Source organism: Aquarana catesbeiana, linkage group LG01 (assembly GCF_042186555.1).
Source record: "Aquarana catesbeiana isolate 2022-GZ linkage group LG01, ASM4218655v1, whole genome shotgun sequence".
In the NCBI taxonomy this organism is placed as follows: Eukaryota; Metazoa; Chordata; class Amphibia; order Anura; family Ranidae; genus Aquarana; species Aquarana catesbeiana.
In genome coordinates, this window is record NC_133324.1 from 491,851,253 (window position 1) to 491,876,345 (window position 25,093).

The window sequence follows — 25,093 nt, forward strand, 5'->3', positions numbered from 1 at the left end:
GATGAGAGCTGGCAATTAGCCGACAGCTGAGCGGCCAGCTCAGAGAAGGAATGACTGAGCCAGCCCTGACACCCTGAACGGTGGAAACACTTTCTTTGCTTGACACGCAGGCCATGTCAGAATATGTTACTGAAAATCTAGAAAAAGGATTCATCCAGAAATCCCCATCACCTACGGGAGTAGGGTCCTTTTTTGTCGCTAAGAAAAATAGTACTTAAGGCCATGCATTGACCATCGAGGCTTAAACGCGGTGACAATCAAAAATCGATACCCCTTACCCTCAATATCTGAACTGTTCGACAGATTGAAAGGTGTCTCCATTTTTACTAAGTTGGATCTCAGGGGTGCATACAATCTGATCCGGATACAGGAAGGCGATGAATGGAAAACTACGTTTAACACTAGAGATGGGCATTACGAAAACTTGGTTATGCCCTTTGGTCTGTGTAACGCCCCAGTTGTGTTTCAAAACTTTGTCAACGAAATCTTCAGGGATCTGTTATATCAATTTGTTGTCATCCATCTGGATGACATTCTGATCTTTTCTGAAAACCTGGTGGTTCACAGAAACCATTGTACTCCAGCGCCTTAGAGTAATAAGAATAATCTGTATGGCAAGTTGGAAAAGTGTTCTTTTGAATGTTCTGAGCTCCTGCTTTTAGGCTGTTTTGTGTCTAGTTTGGGTCTTTGTATGGATCCTGGAAAGGTCTCGGCCATTACTAACTGGCCTCTCCCAGCCAGCCTCAAGGCGACACAACGCTTTCTTGGGTTTACAAATTACTACAGGCTGTTTATTAGGAATTACTCTTCCATTGCTGCGCCTACTATCGCCTTGACCAAGAAGGGTGCAAATACAAGGAGTTGCCTTCAGAAGCTGTCTCTGCATTTCATGAGTTAAAATAGGCCTTTGTTTCTGGACCTCTCTTCAGGAGACCTAATCCTGGTGATCCATTTTTTATTGAAGTGGACGCTTCTTTGACTGGGGTGGGAGCTGTGCTTCTTCAATGCTTTGAGAAAAAACGTCAACCATGTGCGTTTTTCTCCAAAACATTTTCTCAGGCAGGCAATTTTCTCAGGCAGAGAAAACTTGGCGATCGGGAACTTCTTGCAATTAAATTGGCGTTAGAGGAGTGGTGCCATCTCTTGGAGGGTTCATCTCACTCAATAACAATTTTCACTGATCACAAAAATCTGCAGTACTTACAGAATGCCAAGCGACTGAATCCTAGACAGGCCAGGTGGAGTATTTTCTTTTCCCATTTTAATTTCATTATTATGTACAAACCTGGTTCCTGCAACAGTCGGGCTGATGCACTCTCTAGGTCAGTTGACACTCTGGAGGAGAAGCCCACCTCTGAACCTGAGCCGATCATTCCTACCTCATGCATTCTTGCCCATTCTACCACCCTGGAGTCAAAAATTCCTCCTGGCAAGACCTTCATCTCCACTGAGCTAATAGCTAGGATCCTTCCTTGGGGACATGATTCTAGGTGGCAGGTCATGTTGGACACCTCTGATCCTTCCTTCTCGTCAGTCACCACTACTGGTGGCCTACTCTGCGTTCGGATGTCAAAGACTACGTTAAGGCTTGTCATGTCTGTGCCCAGTCTAAATCCTCCACGCAAGCTCCTAGTGGTCTTCTCATGCCCTTGCCCATTCCTAAGGAGCCCTAGTCTCACATTGCCATGGACTTTATCAACGATCTTCCACCGTCTGAGAATAACACAGCCATTTGAGCGGTAATCGATCGGTTCTCCAAGATGGCTCATTATCTTCCTCTTCCTGGTCTCCCTTCTTTTTTCAGTCAATTGTCTCTTCCCAAGTCCCCATTTACCATATATACACGTGTGTGTGCCCATGATATTTACGAGTAAGTAACTTTTTGGGGGGCCTAATTATTATTGTAATTTTTTCTTTCTCTTTCATCTTTTGTTTTTATCACATCAGGTTATTTGATGGGCAATATGTTGGCATCTTTTCTGTTGCCTTTTTAACTTATGAAATGTTTTTAACATATCAGTGAAGATGTTTTCATGTATGCATGAGCTGCTCTTTTGATGCAGGTGTTTTTGGGCTTGCCCTGATTTAGGGCAGTGCCTTAAATAGCCTGCCTAGGAGACCAGTTCGGTGTTGTGATCAAGCAAGATACAATCTTGTGAAACGAGTCAACTGCATTCCCTGTCATTTGTCTGGCTTTGACAAAAAAGTATTTGTCAAGCAATCTAAGATTCCAGTGTGCTACCATTTCGTTTGGTGTTATATCTGGTCTCCCTTCTGCTCCTGCTTTGGTTCCCATTTTTGTTCGAGAAATCTTCCACCTCCATGGGGTTCCTTCCCATATTGTTTCTGACAGGGGTGTTCAATTTACTCATTCTCACTTTTGGTGAGCCTTTTGCAAATCCCTCAATATTGTCTTGGATTTTTCCGCTTCTTATCACCCCCAATCCATTGGACAGACTGGGAGGGTTAATCGGGAGTTAGAGGTCTTTCTCCACACTTTAGTCTCTGCTCATCATGATAATTGATCCTCTCTACTACCATGGGCAGAATTCTTTCACAATAATCATGTTAACATCAGTTCTCAGAAGACACCCTTTCTCACAGTCTATGGAAAACACCCTCAGCTCCCTCTTCCTATGACCTGTTCTCCGGACATTCATGCTTTGGCTACTGGTCAGAAACCATGAATCAGACTGAGACAAAAGTACAGTTAAATCACACTTGTTTAATAATAATAAAAAAAGGTAAACAGAGTAAATGTAGTCAAAACATAGCCAGAGATGAGGAACCGGAACGGATAGTCAGACAAGCCAAAATGTCAGGGAGCCAGAGAACAGCAAGCAGGATCTGTAGACAGAAGGAACATCAGCCAAGCAAGTCTTTATGTCAGGACCTGGATGTGAACCTGGGACCTCAGCTGTGTCTGGCAATGAATCTTCTCACTGAGCTATCTGAGATGCTGGACAATGCCTTGTCAGATCCTTTAGACAACCCTGCCTTGTACCTTGATTTCAGCTGAACCTTGAACTCTTTGCTGCTCCCACGAACCTCCTGATATAAGCCATGTCTCTGCACTTCCTCCTTGCCAGAATATTGTGCTATCTCCAGCATGTATCTCGCTCCTGTCTTCCCTGCTGCCATTCATATTTGCTACTGCTCGTTATCAACCCTTGGCTTGTTCCTCGACTACATTTCTGCATCATCCCAACCTGCAACTACTCGTTACCGACCCTTTGGTTTGTTTACTGACCATGCTTCTGTTTGATCCTTACCTGCTCATCCATTACTGAACCCCGGCTTGCTCACCTCCTGGTGGGGCTATCGTGAGGACCGTGACCTGGTACTAACAAGCAGCAAAATCCATCTCCACCATCAGGAGCTCTGGTGAACACCGGTTAGTACTTAGACTCCGCACCTCAGGTGAGCCTGTGTCATCTGCCAGGGTGACTGCCTGTGTACCTGTCCTGCTGGTCAGTGGTAGTCCTGCAACTGCTATAGCAATTGGTCTTCGAGCCTGACCCCTGATCGCGACACTTTAACAGGACTACCACTGACCACATCTGGACTGGACAGCTTAAGTAGGCAGGACCACGAGCAGGATCATCAACAGGTGAGTCACTGTGGAGAGATAGGAGGTGGCAATTAGCTGACAGCTGAGCGGCCAGCTCAGAGAAGGGAGGGCTGGGCCCAGCCCTAACAGTACCCCCTCCTCAACAACCCCCCCCTCGGAGGACCACCAGGCTTGAGGGGAAAACGTCCATGGGAAACATGGAGGAGGAAAGGGGCATGTACATCTGAGGATGGGACCCAAGAGCGTTCCTCCAGACCGTACCCTTTCCAATGCACCAGGTACTGTATGCGCCCACGGAACCTGCGGGAGTCAACAATGGACTGTACTTCATAATCCTCATGGTTCTCAACCTGAACCGAGGTGATAAAGCGGTTGCAGACCAAAGGTTTTAATAAGGAGACATGAAATACATTTGAGATATGCATATTAGAAGGAAGGTCTAATGCGTAAGCCACTGGGTTAATCTTGCGAAGAATATGGAAAGGCCCAATAAACCGAGGTGCAAATTTTAGAGAGGGAACATGAAGTTGGAGGTTGTGAGATGATAGCCAGACCCTGTCCTCAACCTGGTAGGAAGGCGCAGGCAGGCATCTGCGGGCAGCATGGAGTCTGTACCTATTATTAGCATGTCGCAAAGCCTCCTGGACTTGTGCCCAAGTGGAACGAAGACCACGGAGATGCTCCTCTAACAAAGGGATACTATGCAGAACAAAAGAGTCAGGCAACATGGAAGGTTGGAAACCATAGTTCGCTATAAACAGGGATAGAATTCAAGGCACTATTGTGAGCAAACTCTGCCCACGGCAAGAGGTCTGACCAGTCCTTATGATGGTCAGAAATATAGCAATGTAGGAAATGCTCCAAGGACTGATTGGCTCGTTCTGCGGCCCCATTAGACTGCGGGTGATACGCAGAGGAGAAAGCAAGCTGAATTCCCAACTGTGCACAGAAGGTTCGCCAGAACCGGGACACAAACTGACTACCCCTGGCCGAGACAATCACCTTGGGTAGCCCATGTAAGCGAAATATCTCCCGAGCAAAAATGGAAGCCAGTTCCTTAGAAGTGGGCAACTTCTTAAGTGGAATACAATGAGACATTTTCGAGAACCGGTCAACCACCATAAGGATAACTGTGCTGGCCTGAGAGTTGGGTAACTCCACAATGAAATCCATAGACAGGTGGGTCCAGGGCCTCTCTCCATTGGGTATGGGTTGTAGGAGACCCACTGGAAGGTGTCGTGGAGTCTTACTCTGAACACACACGGAACAGGCAGCTACGAAGGCGGTTACATCAGCATGTAGACTAGGTCACCAGAATTGTTGGTAAATGGCCCAAAAGAGTTGATTCCTCCCAGGGTGGCCAGCAGCCTTGGGAGAATGGTAAGTCTCGAGCATGGCAGTACAGAGACTTTCTGGGACAAAGCAACGGTCACAAGGTTTCTCAGGAGGAGCATGGACCTGAGCAGCAAGAATTTTGTCACCCAAAGGAGAAGTGAAACTGGAACGAACCATAGCCAGAATACGATCAGGAGGAATCACAGGAACTGGAACTGACTCCATCTTGGAAGTGGAGGAAAATTGTTAGGACAAATAGTCAGCCCTTACATTCTTAGTACCGGATAAGAATGAGACAATGTAATTGAAAGTTGACAAGAAAAGAGCCCATTGTGCCCTTCTGGGAGAGAGGCACAATGACAAGAATGTGAGATTCTTATGGTCAGTAAGAATGAGAACCGGCACAGTGGTACCTTCGAGGAGATGTCTCCATTCTTTAAGGGCTAAAATGATCGCTAACAGCTCTCTGTCACCAATCTCGCAATTGCACTCCGCAGGTGACAATTTCTCAGAAAAGTAGGCACTAGGAAGCACAGCGCTGTCAGAGGTAGAACATTGAGACAGAAGGGCGACAACTCCAGTCTCAGAAGCATCAACCTCAAGGATAAAAGGTAAAGTAGGGTCAGGATGTGCAACACAGGAGCAGAAACAAAGCAGCCTTGAGACTCTCAAAGGCCTTAATGGATTCCTGAGACCAACTCCATATAGAAGGGAAAAAACAATGTGGGAGCCCCCAAAGCTGCATAACCCAAATGCATATGAAAAATAGGAAGTTTCCCCAGGGGTTTTTTAGCAGCAGAGAATTTGTATATAGTTGATGTAAAAAATCATTTATTTAACAGACAGTAATAATTTCAAATGAACAATACTGAATCATCCATATAGGTAGTGCGACACAAAAACAAACATGGAGCATCACTCATAGCAAGGAATACCCTATGTACAAGCATGGTTTGCCAATTGTATTTATGACGTATATATCCACATGAAAAACCCGATGCATTTCGACCTTTGCGATTTCCGGTCTCTTCAGGGGGATTTATATTCTAGGAAAATATCAAAATATCTAATTAAAGTCATTGGACAATATAAAAAATGTATGTAGGTACAGCATTTCGAATTGAGCAAATTTATATCTCCATACACATAGAGGTATAGTTACCAATGGGTGGATGAAGACATGAGGATGTATCGCACAAACCAGCATTGCAGGATTGTAGTTGTCCAATGGTCCCATCGCTGCCGCACATCCCCCCCGCGTCCTCCAGGTGGGCGCATAGTCCACCGAGCTTGCAGGGGGCCACGTTCTAGGACCCAGAGAGGAGGATGGGGTGTAAAACACCTGCAGATGGACATGCAAAGACTTTATGTAAGTAGTCGTTTAGATAATGTTAGAGGAGTGTATAGAAGTGCTTGGCAGCTGTAGGCTGGTTGTTATTTGGTCACTAGTGGATTCATATTATAGAAAAATTAATTAAGTTATACATAACATGGCGTAGTTTATTCGTTAGTTGGATTGGTTATAAAAAGGGTTGGCTAGCAGTGAAGAAAGGTTGGGTGGGGTGAGTTACAAATAAACTTCTGATAATAGTTGGCAAAGCCAAGAAAACGCTGCAGAGGACGTAAACCCACGGGTCGGGGCCATTGTAGGACTGCTGAAAGTTTCTCTGGGTCCATCAAAAAACCAGCAGTGGAAATGGCATAACCCAGGAATTTAACCTGTTCACGATGGAATTTATAGCGTCTACAAACTAGGGTACATTTTCTGGAATTTACGCAGCTTTTAGTTTATCCTCATTTCTTGAGGTGCTAAAGTGGCAGGGCAGTACAACCCCCCCCCCCCACACACACACACCAAATGACCCCATTTTGGAAAGCAGACACCCTAAGGAAATTGCTAAGAGGCATGTTGAGCCCATTGAATATTTTATTTTTTTGTCCCAAGTGATTGAATAATGACAAAAAAAAAAAAAATTTACAAAAAGTTGTCACTAAATAATATATTGCTCACACATGCCATAGCTATATGTGGAATTGCACCCCAAAATACATTTTGCTGCTTCTACTGAGTAGGGGGATACCACATGTGTGGGGCTTTTTGGGAGCCTAGCCGCGTAGGGGGCCCCGAAAACCAAGCACCGCCTTCAGGAATTCTAAGGGCGTAAATTTTTGATCTCACTCCTCACTACCTATCTTAGTTTTGAAGGCCATAAAATGCCAAGATGGCATAACCCCCCCCAAATTACCCCATTTTTAAAAGTATACACCCCAAGCTATTTGCTAAGAGGCATGCTGAGTCCATGGAATATTTTATATTTTGCCACAAGTTGCGGGAAAATGACAAACTTTTTTTTTTTGCACAAAGTTGTCACTAAATGATATATTGCTCACCCCAAATGACCCCATTTTGGAAAGTAGACACCCCAAACTATTTGCTGAGAGGCATGGTGAGTATTTTGCAGCTCTCATATGTTTTTGAAAATGAAGAAAGAAAAGAAAAATTTATTTTTTAAAATTTTTTCAATTTTCAAAACTTTGTGACAAAAAGCGAGATCTGCAAAATACTCATCATACCTCTCAGCAAATAGCTTGGGGTGTCTACTTTCCAAAATGGGGTTATTTGGGGGGGGGGGGGTTGTGCCATCTGGGCATTCCATGGCCTCCGAAACTGTGATAGGCAGTGTGAAGTGAAATAAAAAATTTACACCCTTAGAATGCCTGAAGGCGGTGCTTGGTTTTCGGGGTCCCGTACGCGGCTAGGCTCCCAAAAAGTCTCACACATGTGGTATCCCCATACTCAGGAGAAGTAACAGAATGTATTTTGGGGTGTAACTTCACATATGCCCATGGCATGTTTGAGCAATATATCATTTAGTGAAAACTTTGTGCAAAAAAAAAAAAAAATTGCCTTTTTCCTACAGCTTGTGTCAAAATATAAAATATTCCATGGACTCGACATGCCTACATGCCTACATGCCTCTCAGCAAATAGCTTGGGGTGTTTACTTTCCAAAATGGGGTCATTTGGGGGGGTTTGAACTGTCCTGGCATTTTATGCACAACATTTAGAAGCTTATGTCACACATCATCAACTCTTCTAACCACTTGAAGACAAAGCCCTTTCTGACACTTTTTGTTTACATGTAAAAAGAATTTTTTTTTGCTAGAAAATTACTTTGAACCTCCAAACATTATATATTTTTTAAAAGCAAAGGCCCTACAGATTAAAATGGTGGGCGTTTAATTTTTTTTTTCACACAGTATTTGCGCAGCGATTTTTCAAACACATTTTTTTTGGAAAAAACGCACTTTTTTAAATTTTAATGCACGAAAACACACTATATTGCCCAAATGTTTGATGGAATAAAAAAGATGATCTTAGGCCGAGTACATGGATACCAAACACATCAGGCTTTAAAATTGCGCACAAACGTGCAGTGGCGACAAACTACATACATTTTTAAAAGCTTTTAAACGCCTTTACAGGTTACCACTTTAGATTTACAGCTTTGCACGAGAGCATGGGGGGACAGGGGTGCTTTTTTTTTTTTTTTAATTATTTATTTTGCTTTTTTATTTTATTTTTAAACTGTTCCTTTCATTTATATTTTTTTTAATCATTTTTATTGTTATCTCAGGGAATGTAAATATCCCCTATGATAGCAATAGGTAGTGACAGGTACTCTTTTTTGAAAAAATTGGGGTCTATTAGACCCTAGATCTCTCCTCTGCCCTCAAAGCATCTGACCACACCAAGATCGGTGTGATAAAATGCTTTCTCAATTTCCAAATGGCGCTGTTTTTATCCGACAAAATCTAAGTCATGAAATGCTTGTAGCTTCCGGTTTCTTAGGCCATAGAGATAATTGGAGCCATTCTGGTCTCTGATCAACTCTATGGTCAGCTGGTGGAACCACAGGCTGCATTCTCAGGTTCCCTGTTGGGACAGGAGAGCCAGAGAAAACCATGGAAGACGGTGGGAAGGGGGGGACATTCCCTCCCACTGCTTGTAAAAGCAGTCTAGAGGCCAATTAGCCACTAGGATTGCTTTTACATGAAAGCCGACCGCTGGCTAAAAAGAATGATACCAAGATGATACCTAAACCCGCAGGCATCATTCTGGTATAACCACTCAAAGTCCAGCAACATACCAGTACGTTGCTGGTCCTTGTTGGGCATATATTGTAATCTATTTTTTCATGCAGCCTGTGGGCTGCATGAAAAAAAGAGATTGATCGGTGGGTATGCCCACCATTAGAATACCTCCCACTTCTAATGATGGGCATACATGCACCATTTTGTTTTTAACTATGGTGGTGAAATCACCTCCTACAGCGCTGGAGTCACAGCTTTATGTATCATGGGAGCAAACGCTGTTGCTGTCAAGATCCGCCAACAAATCCGTGCTGCAGCCGAATGGCGTACCTGCTAAGCAAATGATGGTTAACAATAAAACAAAGTAACATTACAATATAACAGTAAGACTTACCATACCTGCAAAGCAAATACAAAAAAAAACATAGTAAAAAATAAAACCTTTTTTAACGCAACCCGTGCCTAAAATATATATACCGAGGCATGGGTGCATGCGCCCCAAAAGTTAGGAGAAAATCGCTCCTCCACCCCTGCTGCCCCCATACTTCGGCATATATGCTCTTTTTTTTTAACTGTGGTGGTGAAATCACCTCCAACAGCGCTGGAGTCACGGCTTTATGTATCGTGGGATACATAAAGCGCTGCAGCTGAATGGCGTAACTGAAAACAAAAAATGGTTAACAATAAAACACAGTAAACAGTAAAGTATAAAAAAATTACATACCTGAAAAGCAAACATGATAAAACATAATAACAATAAAACATTGCAGAATAGAATACAGTAAAAAAGAGCAGAACAATAGAGAGAGAATAGCGAGAGAGAGAACAATAAAACGACAACTATTTTTGTTTTTTTTATTTTATATTTTTTTCTGCTTTTTTTTTTTACACTTTTATTTGTAACTGTAACTAACGGTTCGGTTCCAGGTTCGGTTCTCTCAAAATGTGATGGCATCTTGGGAGACCCTGTGAAATGCTGTACCCTACGCTAAAACTAAACTAGTGTATGGTAGCACTTAAAACATTGCTGTACCCTACGATAAAACTAAACTAGTGTATGGTAGCACTTAAAACATTCACCAATGCAAAGACCAGGATTGTCAGGACAGGAGGGACAATAATAGCGGGTGTCACGCCTATATCCATGCTTTCTACAGACACAACATTTTCTTTGGGGGGCTCGGGAAGACATAAGGAAAATGCCTCTCATGCAGCCGGGTTACTGCATTTGGATTGGGAAGGTGAGGTGGAGCACCGTCTGGAAACAGAAGGGCTCTGAAGATCTCTTCTTGAAATTTAAGGAAGGATCCAGTCCATCCTGAAGCTCTGTATAGCACATGAGCATTCAGCAAAGCCAACTGAAATAAATAAACAGATACTTTTTTGTATCAGCTTCTGGCCTTACGGGCAACTAGGTACGGCGCCAACAACTGGTCATTGAGGTTCACCCCTCCCATATTTTGGTTATATTCGCAGACACAGAGGGGTTTCTCCACAACACCAGTCGCCGTAGCAATTTGGACCATTGTGTCTGCATGAAGGGAGGTAAGAACGAAAACATTCTTATTATCCCTCCACTTCATAGCGAGCAAGTTATTACACTTCAAGCAGGCTCTCTCCCCTAGCCTAAGACGGGAATCTACAAGCTGCTGGGGAAAGCCCCGGCGATTAGATCGCACGGTGCCACATGCTCCAATCTGATGATCAAACAAGTGACTAAAAAGTGGCAAGCTCGTGTTATAATTGTCCACGTACAAGTGGTACCCCTTTCCGAATAAGAGAGACACCAAGTCCCACACAATCTTGCCAGCGCTTCCCATGTAGTCAGGGCAGTTTGTCGGCTCTGCGTGACTATCTCTTCCCTCGTAAACCATAAAACTACATGTATAGCCTGTGGCCCTGTCACAGAGCTTATACATCTTGACCCTGTATCTGGCACGCTTGCTGGGAAGATACTGTTGACTAGGGCCAAAAAACTTAATCAGGGACTCATCAACGCAGACAACTTGATGGGGAGTAAACAAGTCCGCAAAACATTGGTTGGAGTGGTTTACGAGGGGCCTAATTTTGTAGAGCCGATCGTATCCAGGGTCTCCACAAGGACAACAGAGTTCATTGTTCAAGTGCATGAACCGCAAGATCTGTTAGTTTCCTGTGCCCTGGCTCTGGCCATGGAAGCAGAGAACACGGGCATATGGTTAATTGGGTCAGTGGACCAATATGACCACAACATACTCATTTTAACTATGCCCATGTCAAGGGATAGGCCCAGAAAGGTCTTAAATTCGGAAACCGTAATTGGGTTCCAATCTCTGACAAGGGAGGACTGGGGATTAGAGGCGATGTATTGACCAGCATACAAATTGCTTTGGTCCACAATAGATCTATAGAGATCTTCGGTGAAAAACAGCGAATAAAAATCAAGTGACGTAAAATCAACTGTTTCCACCTGAATGCGGGGTTGGCCAGTGAATGGGGGAAGTACGGGTGCTGCAGAAGTGATGGGCTCCCAATTAGGATTGGCGAATTCTGCAGGAAGGACACTATGGGCACGACGGGGCTGTCTTTGTCTTTTTGGTGGCAGCAGGACACTACTTGTGCTTGCCACCTCGCCAGCTTGAACTGCTCTTATGGGACTCGCCACGTCACCACGTGATACTGCAGTGCTGGTTTGACTACGACCAGGGTGTACTAGGCCGCTGGTGCTTGCCAGTTCACCAGAAGAAACAGTGGCGCTAGTACTTCTCTACTCCATATGCGAGCCCTGCGGTTTTTGCACCTCAACAGCAGAAGAAGATCGGGGTCTGGTACTCCTGACCTTGGCAGGGACCACAACTCCACCGTCAGAGCTATCTGTCATGGAGCCGCTGTCATCTACAGGATCGTATTCTGAGCCTGAATCTGACAGATAAGTGACTTCCTCTTCACTATCTGTCATGCTCAGAAACGTGTAGACCTCTTCACTAGTGTACCTTCGATTTACCATTTTGGGCTCTAAATTTACTGGTACACTAGTGAGACTCACAGGTAAAAAAGCTCCTAGGCTGTCAGCAACTGTATCAAAGCTCTACGAAAAAACTGTTAGTGGTCGCAGGGATCAGGCCTGACTCTGCGAACGCTGCAGGTATGTGTTTAGTGCTTTGTAAGTGACAGTGATCAATTGATCGATACTGCACTTGGGTGGGCTGGGGTGGGCTGGGCGGAGGGGCAAAACGCAGGTGCTAGCAGGTATCTGGGCTGATCCTGCTAACACTGCGTTTTTGGGAACCCTAAACTGCTGGGGATATAGATCTGATCAGATTAGATATCGATCCGTTCAGACACTATACCACTAAGGGAGGCGTATGCTGCGTGCGTGGGTGTTAGCGGTACTGGCACTAACCTGACACTGCCTGGGGCGACGCAGACCCTATCTGACCCTAAAACCTAACTTCTAGGTGATCAGGGGGTTAAACCCTTATTGGGTAATAAACGGCGGGTGCCCTGACACTATAAAAAACAAACTAACTAACCAGCGTCACCCGTAACAGTTATACAGTGATCACTGGTGAAAGGGTTAACTAGGGGGCAATCAGGGGGTTAAAACCTTTACTAGGTAGTATATGGGGGTACCTGATGCTATAAAAAGCTGACGGTGAACCTAAATACTTACCTGGCTAACTAGCGTCACCTGTGACACTAATACAGCGATCAGAAAAAAGATTTTATATATATATATATATATATATATATATATATATATATATATATTTATTACATTTTAATTTTTATGGTCATATCCATGAATTTTAATACGCAAATCTTGTTACAGCACCTGAATCCTCTGAAGATGACCCAACGGGGTCGAAACGCATCAGTTTATTATCCTATTATAGCGCTTGAACATTGTATAATTTTATGCCAGCTTCATTTGTGTTATCTCCTGTAGCACAGCTCTTATTTTAACCATCATGGTCATTTCATGTGATCATGCTGCCATTAAAGTTCTACAAAATAAAAACCTTTTCAAGTTACAGCTTACCATTTTCATAATTTCTTGCTGCCTAGAAAACCCCACGGGGATATTTCCTTTTTCTTTTAGAAAAAAGATTGCTTAGTGACACTGGCGACAGGGGGTGATCAAGGTGTTAAATCTTTATTAAGGGGGGTTAGGGGGGTACCCTAGACCTAAAGGGGCCTACCACTAACTGCCCTACCACTTATAACAGTCACAAATGACACCAATGCAGTAATCAGTAAAAAAAAAAAAAACTGGTATTGGTGTCACTGTGACAGGGGGTGCGGGGGGGGGGTGATCGGGGGGTAATTGGGGGGGGGTGATTTGTGTGCCAGCGTATTCTACTGTATGTGTAGTGTTGGTGCACTTACTTGATGTCTTCCCTCCTTCCGCGCCGGACCGAAAAAACCGTCACGAGGAGAGATGACATCACTTCCTCTGCTTCTGTTTGCATTCCATTCGCCAGGAGCGATCGCGAGGGGGTGGACATGAATCAGTGGCCTCCCCCTCAGCACGGATCGCTCCTGAAGCGATTCCGACCTGCCCATATGCCTGCCCGTGCCATTCTGCCGACGTACATCGGCGTGCGGCGGTCAGCAAGTGGTTAAACAAGTGTAATTTAACTGTACTTTTGTCTCGGTCTGATTTCATGGATTCTGACATGAAGAGAGCGGACGTGTAGAGGCACAGCATCCTGAAGCTGTCCTGGGTCCATTCACCTCCAGACCGGCACCAAATTACTCCCCACAGCCGTGGGAACACTTCAGGCTGGCGTCCATGGTAAAATACGGGCCACCTGTGCCGACATCCGCGGCGGGACAGCTAGCCCAGTTCAGATGGCAAGATGGCACTGGGACACAGGCAGAGCAGCATGACATGATGCAGCCCTCCAACGCAGCTCCTCACAGACAGCCTGCAGCCCTTGTGAGTGACTCTGCCCCTGCCCTGCTCGATACACAGCTTGATCCCCTGCAATCACAGGACTCCCCCCGAATAGTGAAGATAGCCCAGGCCCAGGTTCCCCTTCTACTGAGTCTACACTGGCCACCATAATGCTAGCTATACAGGACTGCAAGGCCTCTCTTACCACACAGATTGCATCCATCCACATGGACTTTTCACTATTGAAACAAGATGTGCAAAACTTGAGAGGTAGAATGGGGGCCACTGAAGACCGTATCAGTTCCCTAGAGGATGTTGTACACCCCTTATCTGTTAATGTATGGGACCACACAAGTTAAATGGCGGCCCTCCGTGCAAAAATCGACAATTTGGAAAATCGTTCGCGTAGGAACAGTCTCCGCTTTGTGGGGTTCCCGGAGGGAGAGGAGAGATCTCACCCAGAAAAATTCCTGTATGGAAATTAAGGGGAACCCTTTGCCAAAATTAAAAAAAAAATGGTGTGGGGGGTCTCCCCAAAATCCATACCAGACCCTTATCCAAGCACACAACCTGGCAGGCCGCAGGAAAAGAGGGGGGATGAGAGAGAGCCCCCCCTCCTGAACTGTACCATGCCACATGCCCTCAACATGGGGAGGATGCTTTGGGGTCTGACCCCAAAGCACCTTGTCCCCATATTGATGGGTACAAGGGCCTCATCCCCACAACCCTTGGCCGGTGGTTGTGGGGGAAGGTTTGTGGGCAGAGGGCTTATCGGAATCTGAAAGCCCCCTTTAACAAGGGGACCCCCAGATCCCGGCTCCCCCCTATGTGAATTGGTAATGGGGTACATTGTACCCCTACCATTTCACAAAAAAAGTTTGAAAAATTGTAAAAAAGACAAAGACAGCTTGGGACAAGTCCTTTATTAAAAAATAAAAAAATAAAAATGTCTAGCGGTGACCCCGCCCCCCTCTGATGCCACAGGGAAACCACGGGGAAGCCCTCGTGGCATCAGAGGGGGGCGGGGTCACCTGTTTAAGTCACCGGGTGGCCCTGCCCTCAGCTATATAACAGCTGTCACCCAGAAGAAGCGTCACTCGGTGGGAGCCTCCCATGGAGGCGGAACTGTTGCGGCTTTTTTTTTTCCGGGCCGTCGGGCGGCGTGAATTTACATCACTGGACATTTTAATTTTTTATTTTTTAATAAAGTACTTGTCCCAAGCTGTCTTGTCTTTTTTACCATCTATGACACTTTTTTTGTGAAATGGTAGGGGTACAATGTACACTGTTATCAATTCACATAGGGGGAGGGATCTGGGGGTCCTCTTGTTAAAGGGGGCTTCCAGATTCCGATAAGCCCCCCGCCCGCATACCCCCACAACCACCGGGCAAGGGTTGTGGGGATGAGGCCTTTGTCCCCATCAACATGGGGACAAGTTGCTTTGGGGTCAGACCCCAAAGCACCCTCCCCATGTTGAGGGCATGTGGCCTGGTACGGTTCAGGAGGGGGTGCGCTCTCTCACCCCCCTCTTTTCCTGAGCCATTGTGTCCCTGGACACATATAAAGCCTTTGATACTGTGGAATGGCCCTATTTTTTTTAAGTACTACAGCAGTATGGCTTTGGCCCCCGCATTATTGCTTGGATAAGACTCCTTTACACCTCCCCACAGGTGTATACGAGTTAACTCCCACATTACAGACACCTTTTTCATTACTAGAGGCACTAGGCAGGGGTGCCCACTGTCACCCCTCCCATTTGCCTTGGCTATGGAGCCATTAGCTGTGCGCATTCGCAGTTCCCAACAGATCAAGGGCTTCCCTATCGCTACAATAGAAGACGGATCTCACTATATGGAGATGACACCCTGGTGTACCTGGCTGACACCCAAGACCCATTAAAGACACTGCTACTGGAGATAGATAACTTTGGTGACTACTCTGGGTTTCGGGTGAACTGGGACATATCTAATCTTTTTCCCCTAGACCCAGATGCAACTGTGCAGACACACCCGGAGTCCAGCCTACAGGTGGTGTCCTCTTTCAGATACCTGGGGGTCATAGTGCAATTACCTCTGTCCTCTTATATTGAAAACAATTTGTGTTCCTTACTGGCCCAACTACAATTACAGACTAAGCAGTGGATAAACCTTCCCTTAGACCTAATGGGAAGGGCTAACATCCTAAAAATGATCTATCTACCTAAGTTGTTATATGTACTAGCCAACGCACCATGTAAGATCCCTATATCCATCTTCAAACGGATTGATACCATATGCACGGCGTTCTTATGGAATGGTAGATCCCCTAGAGTGGTGCTAGAGACATTAACGTTACCGGCGCATTTGACGGGTTTAGCGTTCCCTAACTTTTATTTATATTACTTGGATTCCCACCTGGTTCATATCCATGACTGGCTCCACCCTGCTGTGGCAAATGCCTGTACATCCAATGAGGGAGCCATTGCTTCCTCTCTAGAGATGCTCCATAATATCATATACAGAGGCCGGGCGCCAGCCCGCCCAGGCACATCTATGCTAACTACTTCGCTCTCCTTGTTTAAAATAATTGTCTCCAAAATCTCAAAAGAACCGTGGTCAACGTCCCCTAATAACCCCCTGTGGTTTAACCCCAACTGCCCAAGTGCTCTTTACCTGACCCGCAACAATGGTGCTCCAAGGGAGTTAAATACCTGTGCCTTCTATACGAAACACAGGGATTTAACCACGCTCATATATGTTCTTCTACTACCAACTCTGACACACCATCCGTGCCCAGTTTGGCTTGTTAGAAAATCCCATTGTTATACCTCAGTTAGAGAAAGTACTGCGACACCCTGACCCCATTAAATCTATTTCCACATACTATGCTGCCCTCATGACTGCATGACTGACTGGAACCCTAGATTCCTAGTGGCTCAGACAAAATAGACCTTTATGAACTATGCTTACAGAGGATGACTGGTGAGAATTCAGTGATACATACAAGACCTCAGTAACATCATCAAAAGACCGTATCATTAACATAAAAAATTTTCATCTATCCCACCTAACCCCTGCTGGGTTATATAATATGGGCTTGACTCCCACAGCGGACTGTTTTAGGGGATGTGACCAGACGGCAGACTTTTTACATTGTTTCTGGACTTGTCCAATAGTTCAGAACTTTTGGACAGAAATAGGGTCTTTAATTTAATCGGCGATAGGCCTCCCAAACATTCTCCACCCCAAGAACTGCCTCCTGGGTATTTTTGGAGATCTCTGCATTTCAACTCATGCAAAGAGACTTATTCATATCCTCCATTTCTATGCAACAAAAAAAACATACTATTGTTCTGGAAAGGATCACAGATACCCCTAAAATCCTTTTGGTTAAAACTGGTTAATGACTCGATACCTCTATACAAACTCACGTTTGAGGTTCGGAAAAAGACCAAAACCTTTCACAAAATATGGGACAGATGGCTGGCCAGCGCTTTAACCCTTACACAAGATACATAACCTGCTATACAATGTTCCTAACAATTGCAGTACACCCCCCTGGTGGCTATGTAACTAGAGAAGTGCATATTGTTCGTTCTTTGTAGATTTATACTTAATAACTGCAAGAGACATGTTAAATTAAAATTGTTTATTGAACACTCAAGTGTACCTATGCAATATCACAATACTATGAATAACCAAAGTTTTTATTTTGTATGTTGATGCAAAATGTAATAAAAATATCTTAAAAAATAAAAGGATAACCAATAACCAGCGGAAACTTAGGTGAGGAAATTGGATTATCTCATGGTGAAGAGGCCCTACGGCCATGGACAATGAAACTGAGTCACATGGGCAGACTGTAGAGGTCTCCTGTCAAGAGCCTCAATGGCAAGTGGAGTGTTACGCAGCTGCAGCGGAATCGAGTGCTTCAATACAAAGGCAGCATCAATGAACAGGCCTGCAGCCCAGAGTCAATTAGAGCCTGTATCTTGACGGACGACTCAGCCCAAGAAGGGGTAACCGAAACCAGGGGTTTATCCTTCTGGATAACTGGGGACGAAACAACACCACCTAAGGTCTGTTCCTGACAGGACCTCAAGGTTCGGGCAGTCGGGTAGGACAAGACTTCAAAAAGTGACCTGCCTGGTCACAATAAAGGCACAATCTCTCCCTCCTCCTAAAGGTTCTCTCATCTGCAGAGAGACGCGTGAAACCCAAGTGCATGGGTTCACCTTTGACTGACTCGGTACCAGGAGGCATGGAAGGTGAGGGAGGCAAGAGTGGGACTGCAAAGCTCAGAGACAAATGTACAGGAGGCTTCCACAAGCGCTCCTTAAAAGAGAGTCTTTCTCTGAGTATGGAGTCAATGAGGATGGCAAACGTGATCAAGTTCTCCAGCTCAGTGGGTATATTGGGCTGCTATCTCATCCTTGATGGTATCAGAGAGACCATGAGAAAAAGCAGCCACGAGGGCCTCATTGTTCCAAGCAACCTCTTCTGTCTGATGGACATGAGGCACTTGGCAGCAGAAGCAGAGCATATGGGAATGTCAAATACCCTTTTAAAAGAAGCCACAAACTCAGGATTTTTGCATCTCCCATAGAGGGTTTGCCCAGGCCAAGGCTCTCTCAGAAAGCAAAGATATCATGAAACCTATTTTGCTTCTGTCCGTGGGGAAATGCCTGGGGCAGCATCTCAAAGTATATCTCAACCTGGTTGAGAAACCCTCTGCATTGGACTGGATTGCCCCCAAATCGCTGGGGAAGCGGAGCGGAAAAAGACATAACTCTTATAAAAGTAATACTGGACGCGGGTGCCTGCACAGAAACTGGAGCAGCAGCAGGAATGGCCTGCAACACATGTTGTTCTGGAGCAGCCACAGTGGGAGATTCCAGGTGAGCCGTGCAACTCAGGAACGTTTGTAACGCCATGGCAAACTGATCCAAGTGGCGATCCTGCTCATCCAATCTGAAAAAATATTACCAACAAGTGGATTGACTGCATCTTCTGAATTCATGGCCTTCGCCTGCTGTCAGAAACCACAAATCAGACTGAGACAGAAGTACAGTTAAATCACACTTGTTTAATAATAATATTAAAAAAAGGTAAACAGAGTAAACGTAGTCAAAACATAGCCAGAGTTCAGGAACTGGAATGGATAGTCAGACAAGCCAAAACATCAGGGAGCCAGAGAACATCGTAGTAGAACAGCAAGCAGGATCTGGAGCCAGAAGGAATGTCAGCCAAGCAAGTCTTTAACAGGAACACAGGAGAGCGTCTCTAGAGATGTGACCAAGGCGAAAGCATAGATCATCTGGACTGGACGGCTTAAGTAGGCAGGACCGACAAGCAGGATCATCAACAGGTGAGTCACTGTGGAGCGATAGGAGCTGGCAATTAGCCGACAGCTGAGCCAGCTGACACTACGGTTCAACAATCATTCAATTCTATTTGGGGTGACGGTCATGATTCCCTCTGGGCAGCTGCTAACAAATTCAAAGGTTTTGCCGATCTTCGCAGGCATAAGCCGCCTTCTCTACAGCCAGGAGACAAAGTCTGGCTTTTTCCACCAAGAACATCAAGCTCTGGGTTCCTTCTCTGAAATTTGCCCCACGATTCATTAGCCCGTACACTATAAGTTAAATCTGGTTTGTTTTAAACTTCAGATCCCTTCTCAATTCTCAAACTCCTTTCATGTTTTCCTGCTGAAGGCTTTAGTCTTCCATAAGTTCTCTCGTCCTCTCCCTACCTCGGTCCCGGTCTCTAAGGATTATCAGGAGTATGAGGTTAGTCAAATTCTGGATTCCCGGCATTCTTCTGTACCTCGAGCATTGGAAAGGTTTTGGTCCTGAGGAGAGGTCTTGGATACCTGCGTCTGATGTCTTTGCGCCTCGTCTTATGAGGAGGTTTCATTTGAGGTTCCCCTCCAAGCCAGTGCCCAAGCGGGGGGGGGGGGGGGTAGGTCTCGTAAGGGGGGGGTACTGTCATGATTCTGCAGTAATGTTTCATGCCATGACTGTTTACCTCTTTGGTCTGTGTATCAGCTTTAGGGACCGTGCTCTCACACCTGTGTGTTTAGGTAATCTTCTCTTTACATGGCTCCACCCCAGTCTCTAACAGGAAACACTATTTAACCTTGCTCACTGCAAGCCAGCCTTGCTGAGCAACAATTGTGTGAAGGATTCCCTGGGTGATTCTTGCCATTCTTGCCATGTGCTCTACGTTTGATTCCAGTGTACTGACTTTGCCTTAATGCAGGGACCCTGCCCTATGTTGTTGTGTCACTAATTACATTTATTGGATGTTGTTGCTAGGCAGTAATCAGCCTAAGCCAGTGATGTCAAACCTTGGCACCCCAGATGTTTTGGAACTACATTTCCCATGATGCTCATGCACTCTGCAGTGTAGTTGAGCAACATGGGAAATGTAGTTCCAAAACATCTGGGGTGCCAAGATTCGCCATCACTGGCCTAAGCTGTTTTTCTTGGCTCCGCAGGTCTTCTATAATCTCAGTGGGTTGATTGCTTCTGTCTTTTACTATGAAGAAGTGGGAAAAACAATCACTGCAGTATTGAATATTAATCTGACCTAATCAAACCCCAAGGAGAGTGCTCAGAGGTATACTTTGGGAAGATGAAAAACATTTTGGTTAATTTTTTAGTGTGAGATTATTTTTTGTGCACTTGCTTTCCTGGGCCTTGCACCAGCTGGGGGTTTGTGTCAGATGCTCAGGGATGAAGATATTTCCCAGAGGGAGCTGGGCAGGAAGGTGGCTTCCTGAAAGGAGCATATTTTTTTATAAAAGGTACAGGTACAAAACTACAGTACAAGATGTACTAATAACAATAAAAATACCAAAATACAAACGCTGGAAGGAGCATCTTTACAGTAACCTCTGTGCTTACGAGTTTATACGCACTGTATGGATGATGCTTTTAGGCATTGCAAGACAGATTGCCTGCTAATGAAGTAAGGTACCTGTGGCTTCTATCAAAAGGCCAAGAGACAAATTGTTTAGAGAAGGATCCAATGCACTTAATGTCTGTGACTGCCAATATAGGGTCATAGATCTTATTTGCTGCTATCACAGTTTTCTTCTACTGCTACTACTTCAGAATACATATCATGTTTTTGTGCAATTTTGTAAGTATCCTGCACCCCTAAACCTTCTCTACAATGATTAAGTTCTACAAAAAAAGGTAAAAAGACTAAAGTGACTGGCGCCCAATATATTTTTCACCCCACCATACACCAATGACCAGACCCTGTGATTGAAGTGTGAGTCCTCCGGATTCTGCTGATCACAGATCGGCGTAAAGGGCCAATCACAACGGCCCTTTACCACGCAATTAGCTGTGTCCACTGACAGCTGATCACAGGATGTAAACACAAGCCAGTGATTGTCTTTTCTTTCCTCACGCTGACAGCGTGAGGAGAGAAGAACAAAGCTAATAACCGGCTTTCATTAAAGTGAAATTAGCACTGATAATCAGGGCACTGATTATCAGTGTCCTGATTATCAGTGCAGTCCCACCAGTGCTTACCAATGCCACCTATCAGGGCTTATTAGTGCTGCCAATTAGTGTCCATCAGTACCCCCTCATCAGTGTCACCTATCAGTGCCACCTTCCAGTGCCCATTAGTGCCGCCTATCAATGCTATCAGTCCCCTTTATCAGTGCCCATCAGTGCCGCCTCTCAGTGTAGCCTCATCAGTGCCCCCTCATCCATGCCCACCAGTGCTGTCTCATCAGTGCTTGTCAGTGTCCATCGGTGCCAACTATCAGCGCCCATCAGTGCCACATCAGCAGTGCCCATCAGTGCAGACTTTCAGTGCCCATTAGTGTAGACTCATCAGCACACATCAGTGATGGAGAAAAACTACCCGTTTGCAAAATTTTTCACAAACTGTGAAAACTGTCTTTTTTTCTCAAAACTTTTTTCAAAACTTTTTGTTTGTTTAGCAAAAAAATAAAAAGCCCAGTGGTGATCAAATACCACCAAAAGAAAGCTCTATTTGTGTGAAAAAAATTATAAAAATTTCAGATGGGTACAGTATTGCATGACCACGCAATTGTCATTCAAAATGTGACAGTGGTGAAAGCTGAAAATTGGCCTGGGCAGAAAGATGTCCACTAAGCACGTAGTTAAAAACTGTAAATATGATTACTGAAGAGAAATTAACAAATGCCTTTACTGCCTAGAAATAGAAAATTTGCTGTATGAAAATAATTGCTATAGCATGTAGAGGATTATCGCAATTTTACTGTGTTCCTTAAAACCACCCACATCCTCATGTTAAAGTGGCAAGCAAACATGCCATCATTTACCGCTTCTGGTGGTGACCCCTATCTTTAGGAACCTTAATCCATCATTCTACACACACTTTGTTTGGTGCCACTTGGTGTGTACCATAGTATGGTACTTCTCGTATTTTTGCAGAAGTACATGGAAACAAGTAAGAAACGTGTCTAGAGATAAATAAAAATTAGTACCCAAATAAAAGTGCATTTCATTGCACGTATCTGAATGTAATATATCAACTAGATTGCTTTTATTTAGCCTATAGTCTTCATCTACTTCTTCTAACAGTAGCATTCCCTTTGCTTCCATTCATTCATTCCCAGTTTGAACCAGGTTAAAACTGTGAGCTTGTAATTTAGAAGATACAAAACATGGCATTTAGGTTGTTCGGGTGTTTGCTTTATGACTGGATCCCCAAAATTACAATTTAAGAATTCTGCTTCTATTTGCTTTGCATTTGGGGATAGCTAACCTCTCTCTCTATCATGTGATTTAGAGGCACATGAGAATGTTAATTCATCTTGAACTAACACAGTACCAAGCATTTTTTGGGAGACAATAACCTGAAGTATAGCTGCTTTTTCCATAGTCAAAGGGAATTAAAAACAAACTGTCATTCTAACAGAAAAGGATGCCAAGTCTTCACTATTAAACTTTTATGAGTTTTTGTATAAAAGAAAACTTAATGGCTGCTCTACAAAAACACTTAATTTGAATGACATTATTAAACCAAGCACAGCTATAGATTTTATTCTAAAATTTAAAACATTTGCAAAATATATGCAGGGCCCTGTTTAAAGTACATGTTTAATCTCAAACATATATACAGCATTTGTGTCAATCATTGAGGATGCTCCAACAGATGTCATCTCATAAGTGCATTGTGTAAAGAGTACTTGTTGGAAGGCAACATGGTCTAATCTCATATTTCTGGAATTTCTCTGCCAGTGTTACTGCATTTATTGGTAACAGTGTTTTGGTATTATCCAGAGTTTGAATTGGATCTGTCATAGAACCGTTACATATCTGTTTCCTATTCCCAAAGATCAGCTATGCTGATACTTACAGTTCCATGGCTTTAAAGGGTAAAGGTCTGACGTTCTTCCTGGCTGATACTAGGTCTGGAATGTAACGAGTTGCACATCAAAGCTTTGTAGCATATCAGGCCTCCATCAAGGCTGGACAACTTGGCTCTGGTTCGTCTGTTTTTATAACGCTATGCAAGCAGGCTTGAAAGGGACCATAGCTGAAAGTATGACTGATGAATGTCCTGCTACAGAAAATCAAAAGATCAAAGGCATTGAATATTGACCAGGATACATAGACATGGACAATGCTGCCCCTAGAGGCCATTACTGCAAGACGGACAGTAATATAATATATTGAGGAGGACTGCCCCATAAATATGTGATTCGTCAAAAATCTGGATGGGATGGCAATGGGGTTGGGCCTGGATGGTGTATGATTGAAGTATAAAAAACTGAACAAGTTAGAGAGCTATCTCTCTCTACCATTTTCGCTCTTGGTTCAAGCCTGGTGGCTTTCTGAGCCGCATGGCTTTCTCTTTGCCATCTGAGCCCAGCCTGACAATACAAAACCTTGAGGAAAGCATTGTGATAAGTATCTTTGATATTCTTGTATTATATGTTCTGTTGGTATATGTTTTGTAACATCTTTATTTAGTATTTTCATGTTAACGTTTCCTATTTTCTTGGGAAATAAATAAGACTTTGTTTTATTAAGCAGCATGCTTGGTTTCATAGCTAACCTTGTATTATTGTGATATCAACAGTAACATGTGATCATAGTTTTAATAGACTAGCTAACTATAGGAATAGACAAGGTAATAGACAAGGTAATACATAGGTGCAATAGATAGAGGAAATCTGTAACCACCCTCGAATAACATTTATTTGCACCAATTACTTCAGTACTATTCTTTTAAAGTATCCAGAAAATGAACATTCCTTTTGAGTCTTACATCCAAAAAGTTATCTTGATCTTGTCTCTCCAATCACAAGGTAAGTGACCCCAGTTCAGTAAATACCAGGTTCTGAGGAAGTCCCACTGAGATACAAGTCAAGCAGGGTTGGTCTGTGAAGTTAGAATGCTACTGGGAGTTTCGTGGCTAAGCTGTTGGGTGAACTAAATGGCTGCAGAGGTTGCAGTAAGACCAGGTGGTACAGTAAATGCACAGGCACCATTACATGCAGAACTCCAAATTCTGTTTATGATGCATTATCAAGCAGGGTGAGGGTGTACCTCTATATGGAGGATTTTGTGCATCGGCTGGCATCTCACAAGGACAGTGTGATGGAGGGCTGGATTATAATATCTATATTATGGCAAGCATTTATTGACCTTCTTTATACACTCCCTGGACACTTTATTAGGTGCACCTTGCTAGTACTAGGTTGGACCCCCTTTTGCCTTCAGAACTGCCTTAATTCCTTTTGGCATAGATTCAACAAGGTGTTGGAAACACTCCTCAGAGATTTTGGTCCATATTGACATGATAGCATCACGCAGTTGCTGCAAATTTGTCAGCTGCACATCCATGATGCAAATCTCCCATTCCACCACATCCCAAATGGGCTCTATTGCAGGAATCTTCAAACTATGGCTCTCCAGCTGTTGCAGAACTATACATCCCATGAGGCATTGTAAAACTCTGACATTCACAGACATGACTAGGCATGATTGGAATTGTAGTTTCTGAACAACTGGAGGGCCATAGTTTGAAGACCCTTGCTCTATTGAATTTAGATCTGGTGACTGTGGAGGCCATTGGAGTACAGTGAACCCATTGTCATGTTCATTGCATTATTCTGCTGGAGGTAGCCATCAGAAGATGGGTACACTGTAGTCATAAAGGGATGGACATGGCCAGCAACAATACTCAGGTAGGCTGTGGAGTTTAAATGATGCT